The sequence below is a fragment of the Chiloscyllium plagiosum genome, chromosome 2, assembly GCF_004010195.1.
Source record: "Chiloscyllium plagiosum isolate BGI_BamShark_2017 chromosome 2, ASM401019v2, whole genome shotgun sequence".
Classification (NCBI taxonomy): domain Eukaryota; kingdom Metazoa; phylum Chordata; class Chondrichthyes; order Orectolobiformes; family Hemiscylliidae; genus Chiloscyllium; species Chiloscyllium plagiosum.
In genome coordinates, this window is record NC_057711.1 from 18362791 (window position 1) to 18384714 (window position 21924).

The window sequence follows — 21924 nt, forward strand, 5'->3', positions numbered from 1 at the left end:
TCATGGTGCCATGGACCCAGGTTTAATTCCAGCCTTGGGCGACTGTCTGTGTGGAGTTTGTACATTCTTCCCGTGTCTCTGTGGGTTTCTTCTGGGTTCTCGAATTTCCTCCCGCAGTCCAAAGATATGCAGTTTAGGTGGATTGGCCATGTTGAATTGCCTATAGTGTCTGGGGATGTGCAGACTAAATGGGTTAGCCGTAGGGAATGCATGGTTACTGGGACAGGTGCTGTTTGAATGGTTGGTATGGACTTGAAGAGCCAAGTGGCCTGCTTTCACACTGTAGGGATTCGATGATCTATGACTTTGGAACTTGCTTCATCAGAAAGTAGTCGGGCCCATAGTTGGTTCAATATTTTTAAGACAGGCGTAGATCAATTCAGGCTGGGCAAGGGAATCAAGGTTGTTGGTAGCTGATGGGAATGTGAAATTCTAAACCCAATCAGGTCAGCTGTGGTCTTCTTGAATGGCATAGCAGTTTCAAGTAACTGAATGTCTTATTTTTTATGTTCATAGAATTATTAGCAAGGAACAAGGGGTGACTCCACTGCTTCTCTTAAAACAGACTGCCTTGGGATTCTTTATATCCACTTGAGAGGTCAAGTGGGGCCTCACTAAAGTATTTTGGTTTAGGGTCTTTGGTTGCAATGGACCTGTGGGAGATTCAACCTTCATTTGACTTCAGTAATGCTATTGCCGAATGATGTGATTGGGTGCCAGAAAGAACAAAACATTACATTCCACAGCCCTGATATCTCTTATCTGACAGACATAATAACTTGTTCATCGATATAAGCCAAAAACCTTGGATCACAACTGCCAAACAGTATAGTTCAAATTGGAAAGAATTCAAACAGCTAATGTTTAATGGTGCATACCTGTTTATCAAGTGCGGAAACAACACAATGGAAAGATAGTTGGAACATGAATAATTCATTTTAAACAAAATGTGATCTGGATCTGAAAAATACAGTTGTGAATACAGGGAATCTTTCTGACAGGATGGCTTCACTATTCATGAATCTTCCTGTATGTATGACAACTGCTTCCAGTTTGCAAATTTTCTCTGCCTTACACTATCTATGAGTATTGTAAATGACCTTTTATTAGCTTTTAATTCATTCCTTAAAACCTATTAAATAATCAGAACTGTATTATTTTCAAAACTTGGACTTAAGCAATAGTCAACAGGATGCAATTTAAATATTTGTGATAAATAACTGTTCCTTTCAGCTGTAATTGATGCTAGAGAATAATAACCTATAATTATTGTAATAATTTATATTTCTGAACATATTGTCTGAAATTCAACTAAATTACTGCCCACTAAAACATACATTAATAATTAATTCATTTTACTATGTAGCATAACTAGAGGCCCTTCAATTTTGAATTTTTCACTTTTAGTCATTTGAATTTGTAGCTTAAGGGAATTCTGATGATCTAAGACATAAAATTAGTAATAGAATTTAATAATGTATACATTACAAATATTTCACCCTAAATTCAAGTTTTGGAAATAGTAAAGTCGCTAAGTCCGACCCTTGCATTAGAAAGAGAAAGATGGTTACTTAACCTGAAGGTCACCGTGCCACAGAGTCCTTCATGGTAACCTCAGCTGTTCCAGTAATTGAGCCTATGCTATTAGCACCACTCCCTATCACAAACCAGCCATCCAAGCCAACTGAGCCAACTCCTATTTTCCTGTGAGCTACATTATGGAAGACCATTTATAGCCTTACACTTTGGAAATTCCTTTTTTCCTAAATCATTCGCTCTGTTATATTTCTCCAAACCACAAATGTGTCTTCAAACATAACTGTTAAGCATCCTAGTTTATGTTTAATTTTCATTCATGTGGCATTATATATTTCTTTTGAAGTGAATTAGCTTGGGTCAAATATTGAAATGCTTAAAAGGGAAGCCAGGGCTGTAATATTTGCCTTGGCTACAGAGCTAGTTGGCATATCTGGAAATTGTACATTAAATTGGCCTTGCTGAGAGCATTTCAGGAACAAAGTAATTTGTTTCTGAGATGTAAGCAGAGAACAAAAAATCTGTCTAGATACAAACATAGTTAAACCAAAGTTTGTTTGGTTAGACCTTGCTCGTGGACGTTGTTTATATCTGGAAGTTTACTTTGTCAATGGTCAGTAACTTCAACAAGAATTTCAAACTTTACCCGTCCCTATCTCCATAACCTCCTCTACCCCGAGGAAACTGCATTCTCCTCCAGGTCAGGCCTTTTGAGAACTCTCATTTCTTTCATCCCACAATTGGTCCCTGTTTGTGTCAGCCCCTGAACTAGGGAATTTCTTCCCTGAATGTCTCTCTCTTCCTTTATGGCGCTCTATAAAACCACCCTCTTAAACTGAACTTTTGATCAGGTCTCTGACTATCTTATTCTTATCTTTGAGCAATTTTGGATTAATTTCCTTCTCAATAAAGCATCCTGAGCATTTTATTATTTCAAAAATGTTGTATATCATCAAGGGTCTGTTTCCATGATATATCACTCGATGACTGTATGGCACTAAGGCGTTGTTGTGATAGCCCTGTCTCAGTTACTGGCAGGCTTGTCTTTGACTGTGGATTCATCTTCCACTCCTACTTGAGCACAAATATAAAGGATTACTCAACAGTGCGGGAGTGAGGAAATATTACTTCTCAGGTGAGACATGAAACTGAGGTTCTTTATATCCTTGTACAGGATGTGAAAGTTTACAAGACACCATTGTTAAGAACAGGGTTATTGTGTTCTGGAAAATACTTCTTAATCAACTTTACTGCAGCAGGTTATCTCTCATATGTATTTGTGTCACATGTAGGCAGGTGGTATATTTCCTTCCCTAAAGAGCATTTGTGATTCAGATGGATTTTGGCAACAATAAATTGTAGTTCCATGGTCAGAATCTCTGGGAGTTTTGCAGGTCCAGATTAATCAATTGACTTTAAATTTCACCGGCTGGCATTTTGTGGGATTTGAATTCTCAGCCCAAGATCATTATCTTTGGTCGTTATATTTCTTGTCCAGTGATAATACCATTATGTGATCTTCCCAACACTATTACAGCACTGACCACACTTCAGAAATACACTTTGGCTGTGAAGCAATGGGTCAGTTATACTATGGTATAGATTACAGGCCACATAGGTGCATGACATCATGACATGTGACATTTTGGAATAAAGTTACTCACCTCATCTTTAGTCAGGAATGTGTGTGTATATGTGTGTGTGTATGTTTAGATTTAGACATTATTGTCACATGTATTGAACTACAAAAGTAGCACACACACGCCATGTCAGATAGGACTACCTAGGTACAAAAACTTAAGAATGACGTTGAAAGAAATAATGAACTAAGTTAAACATTACAGTCACTGTTGGTGTAGTGTAAAAAATAAAGATGTAAAGCAAATGTTCAACCATTGCAGTCTTTCCCAAGTGCTTAGCCATGCTGGGACTGCACTTTCTACAAGGGCTTGATCTCCTTCACTTTGGCACATTTTTCCTGTGCTGGCTTGATCTTCCCTACTCTCATCGTTGCTGCAGTTCATCAGATTGAGCTCACTCCTGGGATCTCAGACCAACGTCCCAATCCAGGTGCCATCCATGCTTGGCCTTATCCTCACCTACGGTCCACACATCGGGCATCAAGAATTCACTGAGTGTCTCGGGTTCAGGCCCCCAGCCACTGTCTCGCACAAAATGTCCAGCCAACTGCCAAATCCAACAATCCCAATACTGCTATCACTGCTGCCTCTCTCCAGAAGATGGGTTAGTCAAAACAAAACACTAAAGAATATACTAAAACTTATTTTAAAAAATAGGAAAGGTTAAATGAGAAAAGGAGTAAAAAGCAAAGGAAGAAGAATGGATGAAGTGGACGAGCCTACTCTGCCATGATCTTGCAAAGATGTAAGATTACATTCATAAGCACAGAACACAGAGTGTATGTGTAAGTTTGTGATATAATCGCCTTGTAAATACTTGCTACTTACATAAACCTCTGATATCTGACTGAAGAAGAATCCAAATAACTATGGTATATCTTATGCGGAGTAGTGTACAGTAAAGTAGAAAATGGCATGAATGCCCATTATCCATGAAAGGCATTTTTCAATGCAAGTTATTCTATCTTTCATTGTAAACCTCCCATTGTGGATATCTTAGGAAAGTAATACTTGGTACTGTGGCAAAATCTTAGAATAGAGTGGCCATGAACAAAAAGGTAATACTATGGAGCAAATAATTCAACAGCTTGTGTTTCAAAGATCCAACTGGGGATGAAACAACTTTCTGCAGTGTCTATATCATCGTCCTGGTTTATACACACATCACAGGTTTCTGAGAAAATTAGCAGTAAAACGCTAATTGTTCCTGATTACTGATCTACATGGGTCAGACTATGCTTGATTCGGGTGAAATGAAATAAAACAGGTCTGCAGTCTTGTTCAAGTCTGAGTAATTATGTCATCACACCTTCTAATTCTTTAACCACAGTTTACAATAAAGTACTGCAGTTACAACTACATTAGCTCCAGGCTCTATTATTTTAAACGCTTGGTTGTCTGTACATTCAACTGTTTCTGAATGACCTAAGTCATTTACTTTTAAATGGCCTTTGGTATGCTTTCCTTTATTGGTCGGAGTATTGGATATAGGATTTGGGAGGTCATGTTGCGGCTGTACGTGACATTGGTTAGGCTACTTTTGGAATATTGCGTGCAATTCTGGTCTCCTTCCTATTGGAAGGATGTTGTGAAACATGAAAAGGTTCAAAAAAGACTTACAAGGATGTTGCCAAGATTGGAAGGTTTGAGCTATAGGGAGAGGCTGAATAGGCTGGGGCTATTTTCCCTGGAGTGTTGAAGGCTGAGGGCTGACCTTAATGAGGTTGATAAAATCATGAGGAGCATGGATAGGATAAATAGACAAGGTCTTTTCCCTGGGGTGAGGCAGTCCAGGGCTAGAGGACATAGGTTTAGGGTGAGAGGGGAAAGATATAAAAGAGACCTAAGGGGCAACGTTTTCATGCAGAGGGTGGTGCGTATATGGAATGAGCTGCCAGAGCAAGTGGTGCAGGCTAGTCCAATTATAACATTTAAAAGGCATCTGGACGGGTTTATGAATAGGAAGGGTTTAGAGGGATAAGGACCAAGTGCTGGCAAATGGGACTCGATTAGATTGGGATTTCTAGTCGGCATAGATGAGTTGGACCGAAGGGTCTATTCCCGTACTGTTCACCTCTATGACTCTGTCAGGTGAAAAATTTACTACTATCAGTACCGTAATCATCGTAACCCATTAAGTGATGTTCTTAGAATTATTGATGATATGAATTTCTCCTTGACTGGATATCATGAAAGATCAATAATTTAAACATCATGACAAGACTTCCTTTTAAACAAAAATAAAAATTTCTGGAGAAACTCCAGTCTGGCAGCATCCGTGAAGAGAGGAAGCAGAGTCAACATTTCTGGTCCAGTGACGCTTCTTCAGAATTATTTGTAGCTGGGAAAAGTTGGTATAAAGGATTATGGTTAGGTAGAACGTAGAAAAGTACAGCACAGAACAGGCCCTTTGGCCCACGATGTTGTGCAGAGATTTAATCCTAGTGTAAAATATATTAACTTAACCTACGCACCCCTCAACTCACTGCTATCCATGTGCATGTCCAGCAGTTGCTTAAATATCCCCAATGATTCTGCTTCCTCCACCACCGCTGGCAACACATTCCATGCATTCACAACTCTCTGCGTAAAGAACCTCTGACATCTCCTTTTATACCTTCCTCCTAATATCTTCAAACTATGACTCCTTGTATCAGTCAATCCTGCCCTGGGGAAAAGTCTCTGGCTATTGACTCTATCTATTCCTCTCATTATCTTGTATACCTCGATCAGATCTCCTCTCTTCCTCTTTCTCTCCAGAGAGAAAAGTCCGAGCTTATTCAACCTTTCTTCATAAGGCAAGCCCTCCAATCCAGGCAGCATCCTGGTAAACCTTCTTTGCACCCTCTCTTTCCGATAGTAGGGCGATCAGAACTGGACATAATATTCCAAGTGTGGTCTCACCAGGGACTTGTAGAGCTGCAGCAAAACCTTGCGGCTCTTAAACTCAATCCCCCTGTTAATGAAAGCCAAAACACCTATGCTTTCTTAACAATCCTATCCACTTAGGTGGCAACTTTGAGGGATCTATTTACTTGCACACCCAGATCCCTCTGTTCCTCTACACTGCCAAGAGTAACCATGTACCACCTCTTAATAGCTACAATCACTTCCAATGAAGAGTTACTGGACCCAAAACATTGACCGTACTTTCTTTCCATTGATATTGCCATATCTGCTGCACTTCTCCAGTTATTTCTGTCTTTATTTCAGATTTCCAGCATATATAGTTCTTTATTAGGTGTTTTTGGTTTGCCATTCTGGGAAAATTAGGGTCATAAATCCATCCAAATCTATTTCACTTTCCATGTTTCTCCTCTGCCTTATCTGTGCATATCTTTACCAATGTGTATGGTCTTGTTCGTAGTCAAATCTCTTAGTGATTGTTCTCTGTTTTCTCTTATTAAGAGCAAACCCTGGGATATCCAGACAGGATACCTCAAATTATCAAACTTCCAGATATGAAGAGTCGAACTAGCTCCCCTCAGTTGTTCACCCAGTTGGTTGTAACAAGATTATTTCAAAAAGAATTCTTTCTCTTTGTGGATTCTTTTCTCCCAAACCCACATGAACTCAGTGACCCTCCCAGCACTCCAGTCCACACATGGACATCCAGCTTGTAATGATTAGATTAGATTACCTACAGTGCGGAAACAGGCCCTTCGGCCCAACAAGTCCACACCGACCCTCTGAAAAGTATCCCACCCAGACTCATTTCTCTACGTTTGCTCCTGACTAATGCACCTAACACTACGGGCAATTTAGCATGGCCAACTCACCTGGCCTGCACATCTTTGGACTGTGGGAGGAAACCGGAGCACCCGGAGGAAACCCACGCAGACACTGGGAGAATGTGCAAACTCCACACAGACAGATGCCCGAGGCTGGAGTCGAACCTGGGACCCTGGCGCTGTGAGGCTGCAGTGCTAACCACTGAGTCACCATGCCACCCACAGAGACAAGTGGTGCAGTTAGTTTTATAATTTCTTTTTGTACATTTCTAAAGGGCAAACAGGCATATCTGTGGAGGCTTTCAGTTGAGAGGGTCTATAGTAAGTCCCAACATGAACTAGTCTTATATATAGCCACCTAACACTATTTGAGGGTTCCCTGAATCACAATTGTGACATTCTGTCTTTCCAATTCAGAAAGAACTTTGCTAGCCAGACACTGAATTTGTATCTTCAGGCTTGCTTTTCTTTTTGTTTATCATTCTTTTATTTTGTAATAAAACAGTACATTTTGGAGTGAAAGGTCTAAAAAAGTAATTTTGGATTCTGATCCATCAGCATAAGATTATGTGAATGTTGAAATCAGACTGATTTTGCCCCATTGTTGAATTTCATCCTACTATTTTAATGTAAGCATTTAAGTCATCTATACTTTAGGGACATGATGCTGCTGTTTTTGAAATAAGGTCAGTCTGTATTCAGATAATAAAACCAGATGATATAGGAGCAGAAGTAAACCACTCAGCTCAATCAGTCTGCTTTGCTGTTCAATGGTTGATCTAATAAATCCTTAACTCCACTTTCCTACCTTGCCCTGTAACACTTGATTCCTTTCCTGATTAAAAATCTATCTATACTTAACAACCCAAATGCAACAGCCCCTGTGAGTGAAGAATTCCACAGATTCACTACTGTCTGAGAAAAATCTCCTCTTCATCTCTATGTAGTGTGGGTGTTCACTCATCTTTTGACTTTGTTATGCATTTATTGATGGAACTGAGAATTGTTAAACTGAGACAGATGGAGGGGTTAGGAAAGCAAGTCAATGGTTATCATTGAAAGAGCTACTGCTTTTTGTAAGCCAGCTGATTAAAACAAAATACACGCAATGATTGCTTGTCTCTTTCTAAACCTATAGCGTGATAACTGCTGTAGTCTGGGTTCATGTGCTCAGAGAAGCTCAATCCAGGCAGCATGTTATTTCCTTCAACTGTATTTATTAAGTTTATATGCAGGTTGGTTAGCTCAGGTAGCTGGACAGCTGGTTTATAACGCAGAGTAATGCCAACAGTGTAGATTCAATTCCCATACGAGCTGAGGTCGCAATGGAGGAATCTCCTTCTCAACCTCTCCCCCTCCCCTGAGGTGTGGTCACCCTCAAGTTAAACCTCCACCAGTCATCACTCTCTGTTGAGAGAGCAGTGCAATGATCTGGTAAGTCTATGGTGACTTTACCTTTTAAAATTATGCACACGATGCTTGTGTAGCAGAACTCTGCAGTCTGAGCTGTTTTAGTTCCATTTTTGTAGCAAAGTCTTCCCCATGACAATTGATTTTGAAACCTACCTCAGAGGCTCAGCTGCATGTTAATTAAACCCCATCTCTGTATAATAATGTTTCCAACATTATTCATTGAAAATATTATCTTAACATTTTGATGTATAACATTTATCTGAAAGTATTCCAATGTAACTATTCAGTATGGTGGCACTATCCTTTAATCAGAAGATTTTATTCGACATAAGATCACTTGTTTCATTGTTATAACTGGATATTGAAAAGAATTGATGCTGAAAGCTTTTGCTTTGATTTGACATTCCCTTCTTAACTTGTTTCAAAGGGTCCAAACTACTATATTTCAGGAGAATAAACTGGCCCAAAGTTTCTAAAAAGGAATTATAAATAGATTTGACAAAGCTACAGTTAAATAACGATTGCAGATGGTGCTAACTTTTTTTAACACATCCAGTTCCGTTTTGGGAATGGATTCGCAAGTATTCAGTTACCTTTTCAAAACCGAGATTATGTTTAAAGCCTGACATGCTCCAGATGCACTTCATACACAAGAATGTCAAACACAGGAAAGTGGTATCTATCACCTCAATAATACCAGTGGCTGGAGGAAAAAAAGGCAAACTCCAAGAGCAGCTGTGGCATTGATGAAGGTTATGTAAATATAACCACTGCGCTCATAATATAGGGTTGTTTAAGTCCAATATACTGTCAAAGTTAACCCATTGACCATCCCAATTCTCTCCTATTTACTACTTTATGCTACTTTATAAAGGATACAGCAGATTTAGATCATTTCTATTCAAACTTTTAATTTTGTTTGTATTCCGACTAACCACAAATTTCGTTTTCATATGGCTCAATTGACACATGTTGAAATCACAATTTTGGGTGGTTTTGACAGCTCTACATAAACACAGATCTTTGCAACACTGATAAATATTCCATGCTGTGCACAAAGTAGGTGCTATTTTTAACCACCTGACTTGATCTGAGTGAGGTTAGAGTAGTGCTGGAAAAGCACAGCAGATCAGGCAGCATCCAAGGAACAGGAATATCGACGGTTTGGGCAAAAGCCCTTCATCAGGAATGATCTGAGCAATACAATTTGAAGACTGAGTGCAGAAATGTCTTTTGTTTTGGTAACTGATGTCATGGAACTTAATCGTGCTGTGATGGGTTAAAATGATCAATAAATTGAAAGTGAGCAGGAACAGCATTTGTTGCCTATTGCGAGTTGTCTTAGAATTGTGTAGCTTGCTAGGGCATTTCAGAGTCCATGCGACACTATTGTGGGCCTGGAGTTACATGTAGGCTAGACCAGGTAGGCAGATTTCGTTCCTGAAAGGACATTAGTGAACCTAATAAGTTTTTATGTTAGTTTCATGATGGTGCTGTTGAAATTAACTTTCTATTCTAGATTAATCAATCAAATTTAATTTCAACAAGCTGCGTGGTGGAAATTGAACGAAGATTCCCTGAGCATTAGCCTGGCTTCTTATATTAATTGCTCAATAACATAGCTACTATGCCAACGATTCTCCAGTGAAGTAAAATACTCACAGAATTAAATTATCTTCTGGACTGAATTAGGAAACAGCTTGAAATTACGTGGTATCCCTTTAAATTCTCAGTCAGTGATACATAGCAAAGCATAAGCGTATACTATGACCTTTGAACTGATGTTAAATGCAAAGAAGATATAATTTTAAGCTGTTGTATTCAAGGTTTCGTACTGATTAACCTAATGACCTTCCAATGCCTGTGGTTCACCTTAAGGTTAATTCTCATATCGGGTCACTTTTGGATATCTGCTTGGGCATTCTTGCTGACGTATAAGTTAGTTTGTATTGTTAACCCTTTTGGATCTTCAAAACCTTATCATCGAGTTCTGTTGAATAGTTGCTATCGGTCCAGATAATTCCTGGGTGGGTAACTTATGGGGAACCAGTCCAGTTCCAGAGTATAGATAAACAAGGTGGCAACATGATCACTATGCAGAGGATCACCTCAACATCTGCTTCTGCTGATAACCATCTCCAGAACAGCTGCTCTTACACTAATCTTACTAACTGCCATGTAAACAACAGAGAAGCACAGACACCAATTCAGAGACTGTGTGCTGTAATGCCAATCTCCAAGGGTACACAGCTACAGAACGATATTGGAGAACAGAAAGGCGACTGTGGATTGTAATGTGTTGGAACCAACTTGGTGGAATTTAATCTATGTGACAGAGTATGCACCTGATGACTGGAGGATTGGCAGAAAACACCCACATTCCCTCCATATTAGTGGACAACTTTGGACTTTCTGTAGGGGAGGGCCATGGGTCCAGAATTCTAACCCCATGAGAGCTGCCAGCTAATTGGTGATTGCTGAATCCCAGAATCAACAAAGGTCCAAAAATGAGTGGCGAATGGATAGAATGTGAGGATAATGGAAGGGGGTCAAGATTAGAGTGGTGCTGGAAAAGAACAGCAGGCCAGGCAGCATCCAAGGAGCAGGAAAATTGATGTGTCAGGCAAAAGACCTTCATCAACATTCCTGATGAAGGGTTTTGCCCAATATGTCGATTTTCCTGCTCCATGGATGCTGCCTGACCTGCTGTGCTTTTCCAGCACCACTCTAATCTAAAGTCTGATCTCCAGCATCTGTAGTCCTCACTTTTGCCATAATGGAAGGGGGTGTCAGATGTAAGAGAAAAGGGACAGCGTTCAGTGTCCAACCCCTTCTCGATGCCGGAAAACCCAATCAAGTGCTCAGAGACCACCTCACATTCCTGGGGCAATGAAAAGAATCTGGATGTAATTCTGCCTTCATGTAGTCTGGACTATGTGGGACTCTAGACTCACAGGCAACATGGTTGCCTCTTAACTTCCCTCCAAAATAGCACAGCACTCAGTTCAAGGGCAATTAGGGATGGGCACAATGCTGGCCATGCCAATGATGTCCATATTTCATGAAAGAATGAGAAAGAAACACAATAGTCGAATTTATTGAAAAAAAACTTCTGAAGATGCAAAAGGAAAATCAAGTAAATAACCAAAGTCCTTGCCAATGTTGACTCAGATGTAGAAATTGTTAAAATCCCCACTTGACCTTTGTTCTCTGTATCAGGTCATGTGGCTTCTAGCTGAACTTTATTTTTGTTAGTATTGCTTCCAGGTCAAAGGCCAATTAGACCTGTTTATTTTATTATCTTTCTGCAATTGGTGAAAACTCTTAAAAGTCATTTTCAAACTGACTTAAAAACAATTGCAGAGCCCAAAGTCAGAGAATCCCTACGGCGTGGAAACAGGACACTTGGCCCAACAAGGCCACACCAACCCTCTGAAGATCATCCCCAGACTCATTCCCCTACCCTATTACTTCACATTTCCCCTGACTAATGTACCTAACCTACATATCCCTGAATTTTAGCTTGGCCAATTCACCTAACCTGCACATCTTTGGAATGTGGGAGGAAACTGGAGGAAGCCCATGCAGACACGAGGAGAACGTGCAAACCCCACACAGACAATTGTCCGAGGGTGGAATCAAACCCGGGTCCCTGGCACGGTGAGGCAGCAGTGTTAACCACTGAGCCACCGTGTCACCCATTATGTTGACAATGTGGCTAAGTTGTTCAAATTCTAAGGAGAGAACTCACTAGGAAAAACCTTTGAAAAATCTCAATGCTACTTAGAATTAGCCAAAACAATGTAAGTTTCTGCCCCAGGTCTTTTGGGTCTGACAGACCCATTAATGCTTTAACAATTTAATTTTCAGATGCTACAAATCCCACATACCCAATGACTGATTTTCATAGCAAATTATTTTCTTTCACATGACCAGGTTTCATAGTTTCATAATAATAGAAGCAGGAGTGGCCATTTGACCCATAGAGCCTGCTCCACCATTCATTCAGATCATTGCTGACCTATCCACCTTGTCAACTCCTCTCACCTGCATTATCACCATAACCCTTAACTCCCCTACCATGCAAAAACCCATCTAACTGCATCTTGAAAATATTTAATGAAGCTGCCTCTACTGCTTCCTTGGGCAGAGAATTCCATAGCTTCACTATTCTCTGATTTGACCCATAGAGCCTGCTCCACCATTCATTCAGATCATGGCTGACCTATCCACCTTGTCAACTCCTGCGTTATCACCATAACCCTTAACTCCCCTACCATGCAAAAACACATCTAACTGCATCTTGAAAATATTTAATGAAGCTGCCTCTACAGCTTCCTTGGGCAGAGAATTCCATAGCTTCACTATTCTCTGGGAAAAGCAATTTCTCCTCGTCTCTATCCCAAATCTACTCTCCCTAATCTTGAGGCCATGTCCCCTAGTCCTAGTCTCACCCACCAGTGGAAATAACTTGCCTGCCTCTATCTTATCTGTCCCTTTCATAATTTGGTATGTTTCTATAAGATCCCCTCTCATTCTTCTAAATTCTAGTGAGTACAGTCCCAGGTGGCTCAACCTCTCCTCATAGAGTAAATCCCTTATATCCAGAATCAATCTGGTGAACCTCTTCTGCACTGCTCCAAAGCCAGTATATCCTTCCTCAAGTAAGGAGAACAGAACTGCACACAATACTTCAGGTGCGGCCTCACCAACACCTTGTACAATTGCAGCAGAACCTCCCTGCTCTTTTTTCAGTCTAGCAATGAAAGCCAATATTCCGTTTGCCTTCCTGATTACCTGATTTCTTTTCTTTCTTTTTATTCTTTTTATATCTTAAAATGGCGAGTAAATGCTTCATTGTATCTCCCTAGATGTATGTGACACACAGCCACAGTCACCACTCATTGTCTCTCTCCTGTGAGAGAGCAGTCCTCTGCGATTATGGCAACTACATTTGAATAGGAAAGACAACTTCCATTTGATCACTCTTCAAATCATTGTGTAAATTAAAGTTAGAAATCATTCCAATCATTGTAAAAATATTCCCTACTTTCTCTTACCCTGTTCCAAAATTTGTTTCGAATGAAGTTTATGACATCACGTCCCATCTGCCCCAGAGCAGCACTGAGGAAGAGCTGCACTGTCAGAGGTACCTTCCAGGAAAGAGTTTAAAACCAGACTCCTTCCCAATTTGCCCTCAGGTCAATGCAAAAGGTCCAATAGAACAGTTCTAAGAAGAGCAGAGCGGTACCCAAGGACAATACCTTGTATTATGTACAATCATGGAGTCAAGACAATTTACTCCGGTCATATTAAACAAAATATGAAGCTGAGCCACATAAGAGGATATTCGGGTCGATTGTTAAAAATTTGGCCTTGATAGTACATTTAAAGGAGTGTCCGAAAGGAAAAAGGGGAGTTAGAGTTGCAGAGACTGAAGGAGGTAATTCAATGTTTAGGGCCCTGGGCAGGTGAAGACATGGTCAATGCCATTGGAGTGATTAAAACTCCGGTTACTCAAGAGACTGTATTCAACAGATATATTGAAAAGTTGTGGAGCTGGCAGAAGTTTAGAGACCGGGAGGGGTGAGGATCTGGAATGGTTTGAAAACAAGAAAGACAATTTTAAAATTGGGTAGATCAGCAATTGGATAGGAACCAACGCATGTATTCTTCAATCAATACCTGAAATAGATGATATGACCATTGCTACTTGTGGAACCTTGTAGTGTACAAATTAATGCTTTCTTTTAGCATTATTATTTTGCTCACAATTCAAAAATGAATAAATATGTCTGATGTTACACCATGAAGTACTCATTCAATCCCAAATTGAATAATTTACACCTCTTCCCATCTATGGATTTGCAAAGTGCTTTGTAGCTTCCTGATGTCATGAAAGGCAATGCATTGGTACAGTTGCCATGTCTGAGAAGATCATAGGACTGCTCTCTTACTGGAGACAGACAACTGGTGGAGTCTGGCTGACTGTCACATACATCTAGGGAGATACAATGAAAAGTGTTTACTCATCACAATCTGCGCCATTTTAAGATACAAAAAGAATAAAAAGAAAGAAGAAAAAGAAAGAAAGAAAAAATAGAGTTCATCTTCATCTACCGGTGTCTCAAACACAGCTCCAAGGCTTCTGCAATGTCACTACAAGTTGGCCTCAAGAAGTCCCTGCTCTGGGTGCAATAATGACAATGCTGATGCCTCAGGAGACCCCAAGTCCTCATGATGCCGCTGTCTCACTGATCATTGAGAATCCCATCTCTGGGCCTACCAAAGTCAGGAGTCCCCACTCCACGCACGGATACTGCAGCAGGTGACCTGACACTGCTGCCAAGAGTTCCCGCTTCTAGCCATCTGCAGCCAGGAATTCCCACTCCCCTGCCGCTGGCAGCTGACAGCCAAGAGTCTGGGAATCCCTGCTCCGGGCACTGCAACCACTGCCGTCAATGCCAGCTGCCAAGAGTCCAGGCTCAGGGTTGACTGCAGTCAGGTATCCCCGGTCCAGGCTCTACCACATCCCAGCGATGAGTTGAATCTATGAGTCACGATGCCTCAAGCAAGGGATGAGGTTGGCATGATGGGGTTTTTTTGGAAACAATGGAGAGATGGTGGTGTAATAAGTCAGAAACGCAGGCCTTTTCGGGAACATGAGTTCAAGCCTCAACAGTGCAGATGGTGAAATTTGAATTCAATAAAAGTTCTGAAGCAGAAAGCAAATAAGTAATTACTGTCAATTATCATTTTTTTAAAACAAATCTAATTCACAAATGTTCTTTAGAAAAGGGAATCTGTCACCCTTACCTGGTTTGCCCATCATATATCTCAAGATCAAGCACAATTTGATTTGTAACTGCCTTCTGGATTATTAGGGATGGACAATACTTGCTGGCCCAGCTAGTGATACTCACATCCAAATGTAAAACTAACATGTTCTTTCTTTTAATCTCAACCACAATATCTTTTAGAAATCCAAACTCTGCCTTAAAATCAAATTCCTAAAGGAATTTACCATAATAATTCAAACATTTGTTTCTAAGTGTTCAACTTTAAAGTATCAGCGTGCTTCTCTTTTGAACGTTTGAACCCAGAACTGAAAGCTTTTGTGTTTTAATGGGATACATGAAAAATCTTCATATTTAGTGAGCTTTAGGATGCTTGTTTACATATCTCATGATAGTGCTTACATTCTAAAAGATCTGATGTAATACAAGACCATTTGGGTTCTTTCAAATCAGAGATTTAATAATGGAACAAATCACTTTCCTTTTTAATGTTGCAGCAATAATTTAAAAGGGGAACTGGGGCATCGTAATGTCTATTTGGACATGACCAAATGCTTTTTTGTTGTTGCATTCAAGCTGTGATAATATTTCTGGTTGAAGCTGATGGTTGCTGCCTTGATTGCTATACATCATCATGGTTTGTGTGCCTTCGAAAGACCATTCACTCACATTGCAAAGTCTCTAGTCTCCTCTCACTTCAATATTTGCCTTCACCTTCTGTTTTCAGTCCACCAATCTGATTGTTATCTTGATCTGTATTTCCATGCAGTTTGTGAAAAATCTTTCTCATCAAATTCGGATGAGGTCTGCTTTTAACTGGAGATAGCAAGAAATTCTCATCCTTATTTTCAATCCCTCCAAGGCCTCTCACTTTCCTATCTTTGAAATCTCATTTCACTCCAAATCCACTGAGAATTCTCCTTCAATCCTAACAACTTTCAGTCATCAATTTGGTGATCTTAACTTCAATTGCTGAGGTCCCAAGCTCTGAAATTTTGCTCCCTCTTCCTTCCTATAAAGCCTATTTCTTTAACTGAGCATTTGGTCATATGTCCTGATATTTCCTCATGTTATTTATTTGATATCACTTGAATTGTACTGGGACATCAGACTAGAAGTTTCTGGTAACTGCAATTTGATGTCAGAAGAGAAGATGCCTAAGCCGCAAGGCTTAAAAGGGAAAAATCCAACGTTTTTCCAAGGCTGACTTTTTTTAATTTATTCAAGAGATGTAGGCTTCAATGGCTAGACCAGCATTTCCCCCACTCACTCATTGTACTCTATGCTACTCTCTCCCCACCCCCACCCTCCCCTAGCTTATCTCTCCACGCTTCAGGCTCTCTGCCTTTATTCCTGATGAAGGGCTTTTGCCCGAAACGTCGATTTCGCTGCTCGTTGGATGATGCCTGAATTGCTGTGCTCTTCCAGCACCACTAATCCAGCATTTATTGTCCATCCCTGGCTGCCTTTTAGAAGGTTTTTGAGAGGTTCATCTTGAACATTTGCAGGCCTGAGAGCGCAAGGAGGAGAAAGCGAGGACTGCAGATCCTGATGAAGGGCTTATGCCCGAAACGTCGATTCTCCTTTTCCTCAGATGCTGCCTGACCTGCTGTGCTTTTCCAGCACCACACTCTCGACTTAGAGCACAAGGACACCCACAAAGTTGTTTATACAGGAGTTCCTGAACTTTGATCCACAGGCAGTGAAAAAATGGCAAAATATTCCCAGTTAGGCTGGTGAGTGGCTTAGAGAGAAACTTGTATTGGGTGGCATTCCCATATATACTTCAATTAATTGTTCTTTCACTTAAGTGTTATTATTTCATAGTTCTCTACACCGAAAATTATCTGCTGATTCTCCTAACTAAGCTGATTCCTCCTGCTGTCTCAAACATTCTAGTTCACAATTATCCAATCTTCCTAGTTTGATAATCATCAGTAACATTCAATATTATTCCTCTTTATGAGTACAAATTATTTTATATAAATCTGTCAAATAAAATCTTGTAAATGGAAACATCTGACAGAATGGAATTCAATAAAAGTCAGGTCACTGTGGATAGAAAGCTATGTGAACTAAAGTTATAGTTTAAAGTCTTTGAGAGATAACACTGTGGCTATTGAAATATCAATGGTTGCCTGAATGATATTTGAGCCTTGGTTTCTCAATTGTAGCAACAATATAATGATAGCAGTATTGTGAATTGCTCTGGGACATCAGACTGTTAAAATCGTTGGTGAATATAACTTGATGCTGGAAGAGAAGACAACTGAGTTATAAGTCTTAAAAGGAATAAAAGTCTGACCAGGTTTCAGCCTAAGTATAGCTGTTTTAAAAAATTCATTCAGGAGATGTGGGCTTCAAAGGCTGGGCCAGCATTTATTGCCCGTTCCTAGTTACCCAGTATACACCAATATCATTTTTAAGTTTCTTCAGTTGCTTTTCATTCTGGACCCCAAGAAAGGACAATAGTTCCAAGTCTATTCTCTGCACAAATTCCTAACGGTATTGTGAGAGCACCTTTGTGAGAGTGGTAAGGGCGTGGAATGCCCTGCCTGCCAATGTAGTTAACTCAGCCACATTAGGGAGATTCAAACAATCCTTGGATAAGCACATGGATGATGATGAGATAGTGTAGAGGAATGGGCTTAGATTAGTTTACAGGTTGGTGCAACATTGAGAGCTGAAAGGTCTGTTCTGCGCTGTGTTGTTCTATGTTCTACCTTAGAGACTGCAACAGTTCCAGTTATAAACCACTTTCTCAGCCAGCTAGAGAAGGGCGATTTATTCCAACATTGGAAGCAATTCCTACTTCTCATGAATAATATGCAAACAAACAGAATCATGGTGTGTGTGTTTGGAAAATTATATGAGCAGTTTTATCTTCAGCATCTAATATTTCAATTTTCATTATATCATTACCAATCCTACCATAACCGCACATTTTCCACATTCCCAACATTCATATCCTCAAAGACCTACAGGTTTCAACCAGTTAATTCAGACTCTGCATTGGTTACAGAGTGACATGGCCACTGATTTATTCCCTCTCTTTCATCAGTCAAGAGAAATACATCGTTCAGCTACCAAGCCTATTATAATATGCCGATGGTTTATGAGAGTTTGATGTAACAAATCCCATCTGTAAGATAGCAGACTGTGATGTTCATCGGCATGTTGAAATTCAGAACTGCAGTCATGACAGGAAAGATAAGTTTCAATAATATCAGAGGAATCATAGACAAACACAGGAGCATCGAAACAGGAGTAGACCATCAGCCTCTTGAGTCTATTCCACCTTTCAATGAGGTTATGACTGATCTATGACCTAACTACATATACCTGCCTTTAGCCCATAGCCCTTTTACCTTTGGTTAATATAATTGACCTATCTCAGAGATAAAACTAACAACTAACAAATGTGGATGAGAGTTCCAAATATCTACCATCCTTTGTGTATAGAAGTGCTTCCTCACAGCTTTCCTGAACAGTGGCTCTAACTCTCAGAATATGACCCCTGCTTCTAAAATACTAACTAGTGGGGATTTTTTTTATGATCAGATCATTCCTCAACTTTCTAAATTTTAGAGAAAATAGACCTAAATTGTATAACCTCTCCTAATACCTTAATTCCTGAAGTCCAGGTGTCATTCCTGTAAACCTATATTGTACTCACTGCAAGGCCAATATATCTTTCTAAGGTTATAGTGCCTAACTCTGATCACAGTAATGAAAGATGTAAGATCCTGAGAGGATTTGACAAGGTTGTACTCACTGCAAGGCCAATATATCTTTCTAAGGTTATAGTGCCTAACTCTGATCACAGTAATGAAAGATGTAAGATCCTGAGAGGATTTGACAAGGTAGATTCTAAAAGAGTGGTTCTTCTTTTGGGGGAGTCTAGAACTACAGGACAGAGTTAAACATCTAGATAACTCCTTTTTAAGATGGAGAAAGAGAATTTCTTTTCTCTCAGACAGTCAATCATCTGCCGTCTCCCAGACTGCAGAGTACTTGTGTCATTGAATGTATTCAAGGCTGAGTTTGATAGCTTAATTAACAAGAGAGTCGAGAGTTATGGAAGGCAGACAGGAAAATGGAGTCATGGCAGAATCAGACCTTGTCAAATGTCATTGCTGCTCAACAAATCGACGGGTCTATTCTTGCTCCTAATTCTTCCCTCCTTGTGCTCATTAGCAGTTAAGGCCAATTCAATTGATTAATAAAGAATTCTTTTCTCCTTCCAGTTGGCATGGGAAAGACAATGATGGACTTAACCAAATAAACTTCACACCCACTCACCCCATCCTCTTACAAGCTCTCACAAGTGGATAAAGTGATTTAGCAGGTATATGTGTTTCTTGCTTTTATTGGTCATGTATAGAGTTTAAGAGCGGGAAGGTTATGCTGGTACTCTATAAAACATTGGTTAGGTCACAGCTAGAGTACTTTGTGCAGTTCTGAAATCCACATGATAGAGGGATGTGATTGCATTGGAAAGGGTGCAAAGCAGATTTACCAGGATGTTGCCTGAAATGGAGAGTTTCAATTATGAAGAAAGATTGATCAGACTGGCATTGTTTTCCTTAGAGCAAAGGAGACTGAGAGGGGACATAATTAAGATGCATAAAATTAGAAGGGACATTGGTAGGGTAGAGTGGAAAAAACCTTTCCTCTTGATGGAACGATCAATGACTAAGGGACAGAGATTTAAAGCAAGGGGCAGAGAATTTAGAGCAGAGATGAGGAAGACCTTTTTCACTTGGAGGTGGTGGGAACCCAGAACTCACCGCCTGTAAGGGTGTTAGAGTCAGAAACCCTAATAACATTTAAGAAGCATTTAGATGTGCAATTGTAATGCTAAGGCATGCAAGATTACAGGGCAAGAGCTGGAAAATGGGATTAGAATAGGTTGGTGGTTGCTTTTGACTGGACATGATGGGCCGAAGGGCCTTTTTCTGCGATGTAGATCTCTATGACTCCACTGACATTTAACTGTCCCACATTACTTCCCTTCAAATGCACATTTTCACCATCACAGTCTTCTTCACTCCCCACGCATTTAGTCCCCATACACTCGAATCCCAGACACTCTCATCCCTCATTCATCCTCTTTGTCCACATGCAGCAGTCCCTCAGCTTGCGTGCACACGCACACATGCATACAGACACATCCTCATTCACCTCATCCTCAAACACACTCACTTGAATACAAGATCAGCACAGCACCCATGCACCACTGACACCTGTCTATGACAATACCTACACATACATCCAGAAATAGCTGTACACACTTACTCGAATAAATCAAAGCTATTTTGAAGTCATGAAAGTAAACTCTGTAAAGAAATTGAGATACCCTTGTTTTACATATAAACAAAATGCAACTTTATATAGAGATGACTCATCCAGAGCACATTTTTACTCAATCATGTTGCCAGTGGAAAAGCAATGAAATCATGCACATTGGAGATTGTGCTTGTGATACTATCATTCAAATAAGACAAATGCACTTATCCCCTGACCACAAGTGATTCTGGAGACCAACATTTAATTTGAAATTAATTGTTTACTCAATAATTAACAACTTTATTTTCTTATTTCTATGACAGGGCTAGAAGACAGCTGTTTGAACACCTACGACTGTAGAACACTCTCTTTTGATTTCCATGTTTTACTAATCATGGCACTTTTAGCTTCAGCAGCTCTGAAATTTTGTGCACAGCATTACCAATTATTTACACCCTCATTTATTATGACAGAGGATTTTCATTTGTAAATTTGCTGTGTCCAATTAATTCTCCCTGTCAGTTGAATGATTTACTTGAAACATCGGTTTTCTTTTCTGTCCAAGTGTCTGCTGAGGTGAAGAATGAGAGAGCTTGTTTGTGGATCAGACTTTGTAGTGATAAGACACCAAATTAACTGTGTCTGCTGTTAGTCAGATTTGATCTTAACATTTGGGTTTGGATTTTTGTCAACGCGAAAATTTGCCAGCATATCCCCTGCCAAAATTCTAATTTGGAAAGGATCTAGGCCATTAGGCCCATTAAGCCTTCCCTGCTTAAGACTGATCTGATTGAGACCTCATTTCCACTTTCCTGTCTCTCCCGTTAAATGTTTCACTCCCCTGTTAATCAATAATCTATTTAAAAACAGCATTAAAAATATTAAAATTCCCTGCCTCCATTGCTTCATCGGGGTGTGAATTTCACAGACTAAAAACAATTTGAGGAAAAGAAAATCTCATCTCTACGTCCAATGGGAGACCCTTATCTTTAAGCTTTATCCTATCGAGGTGTTCTCTTCGACAAGGGGAGACAGCCTTATAGAACATAGAACATAGAACAATACAGCACAGAACAGGCCCTTCGGCCGAACATTTGTCCTAGCTTAAGCACCCATCCATGTATCTATCCAATTGCCGCTTAAAGGTCACCAATGATTCTGACTCTGCCACTCCCACAGGCAGCACATTCCATGCCCCCACCACTCTCTGGGTAAAGAACCTACCCCTGACATCCGCCCTATATCTTCCACCCTTCACCTTAAATTTATGTCCCCTTGTAACACTCTGTTGTACCCGGGGAAAAAGTCTCTGACTGTCTACTCTATCTATTCCCCTGATCATCTTATAAACCTCTATCAAGTCACCCCTCATCCTTCGCCGTTCCAATGAGAAAAGGCCTAGCACTCTCAACCTATCCTAGTATGACCTATTCTCCATTCCAGGCAACATCCTGGTAAATCCTCCCTGCACCCTCTCCAAAGCTTCCACATCTTTCCTAAAATGAGGCGACCAGAACT

General features: G+C 40.1%; 1 long non-coding RNA gene across 2 annotated transcripts in view; it reads left to right on the forward strand.

The window, feature by feature from the left end:
• Positions 1–21924, forward strand: part of LOC122565312 — a 151333-nt gene that overhangs the window by 76161 nt on the left and 53248 nt on the right. The window contains exons 2-3 of one of the 2 annotated variants that reach the window (XR_006316130.1): positions 19365–19465; positions 20730–20851. This is a non-coding gene — a long non-coding RNA (uncharacterized LOC122565312). Of the gene's footprint in view, positions 1–19364; positions 19466–20729; positions 20852–21924 lie in introns of those variants that run through there. The other variant, XR_006316129.1, reaches the window with a different exon arrangement.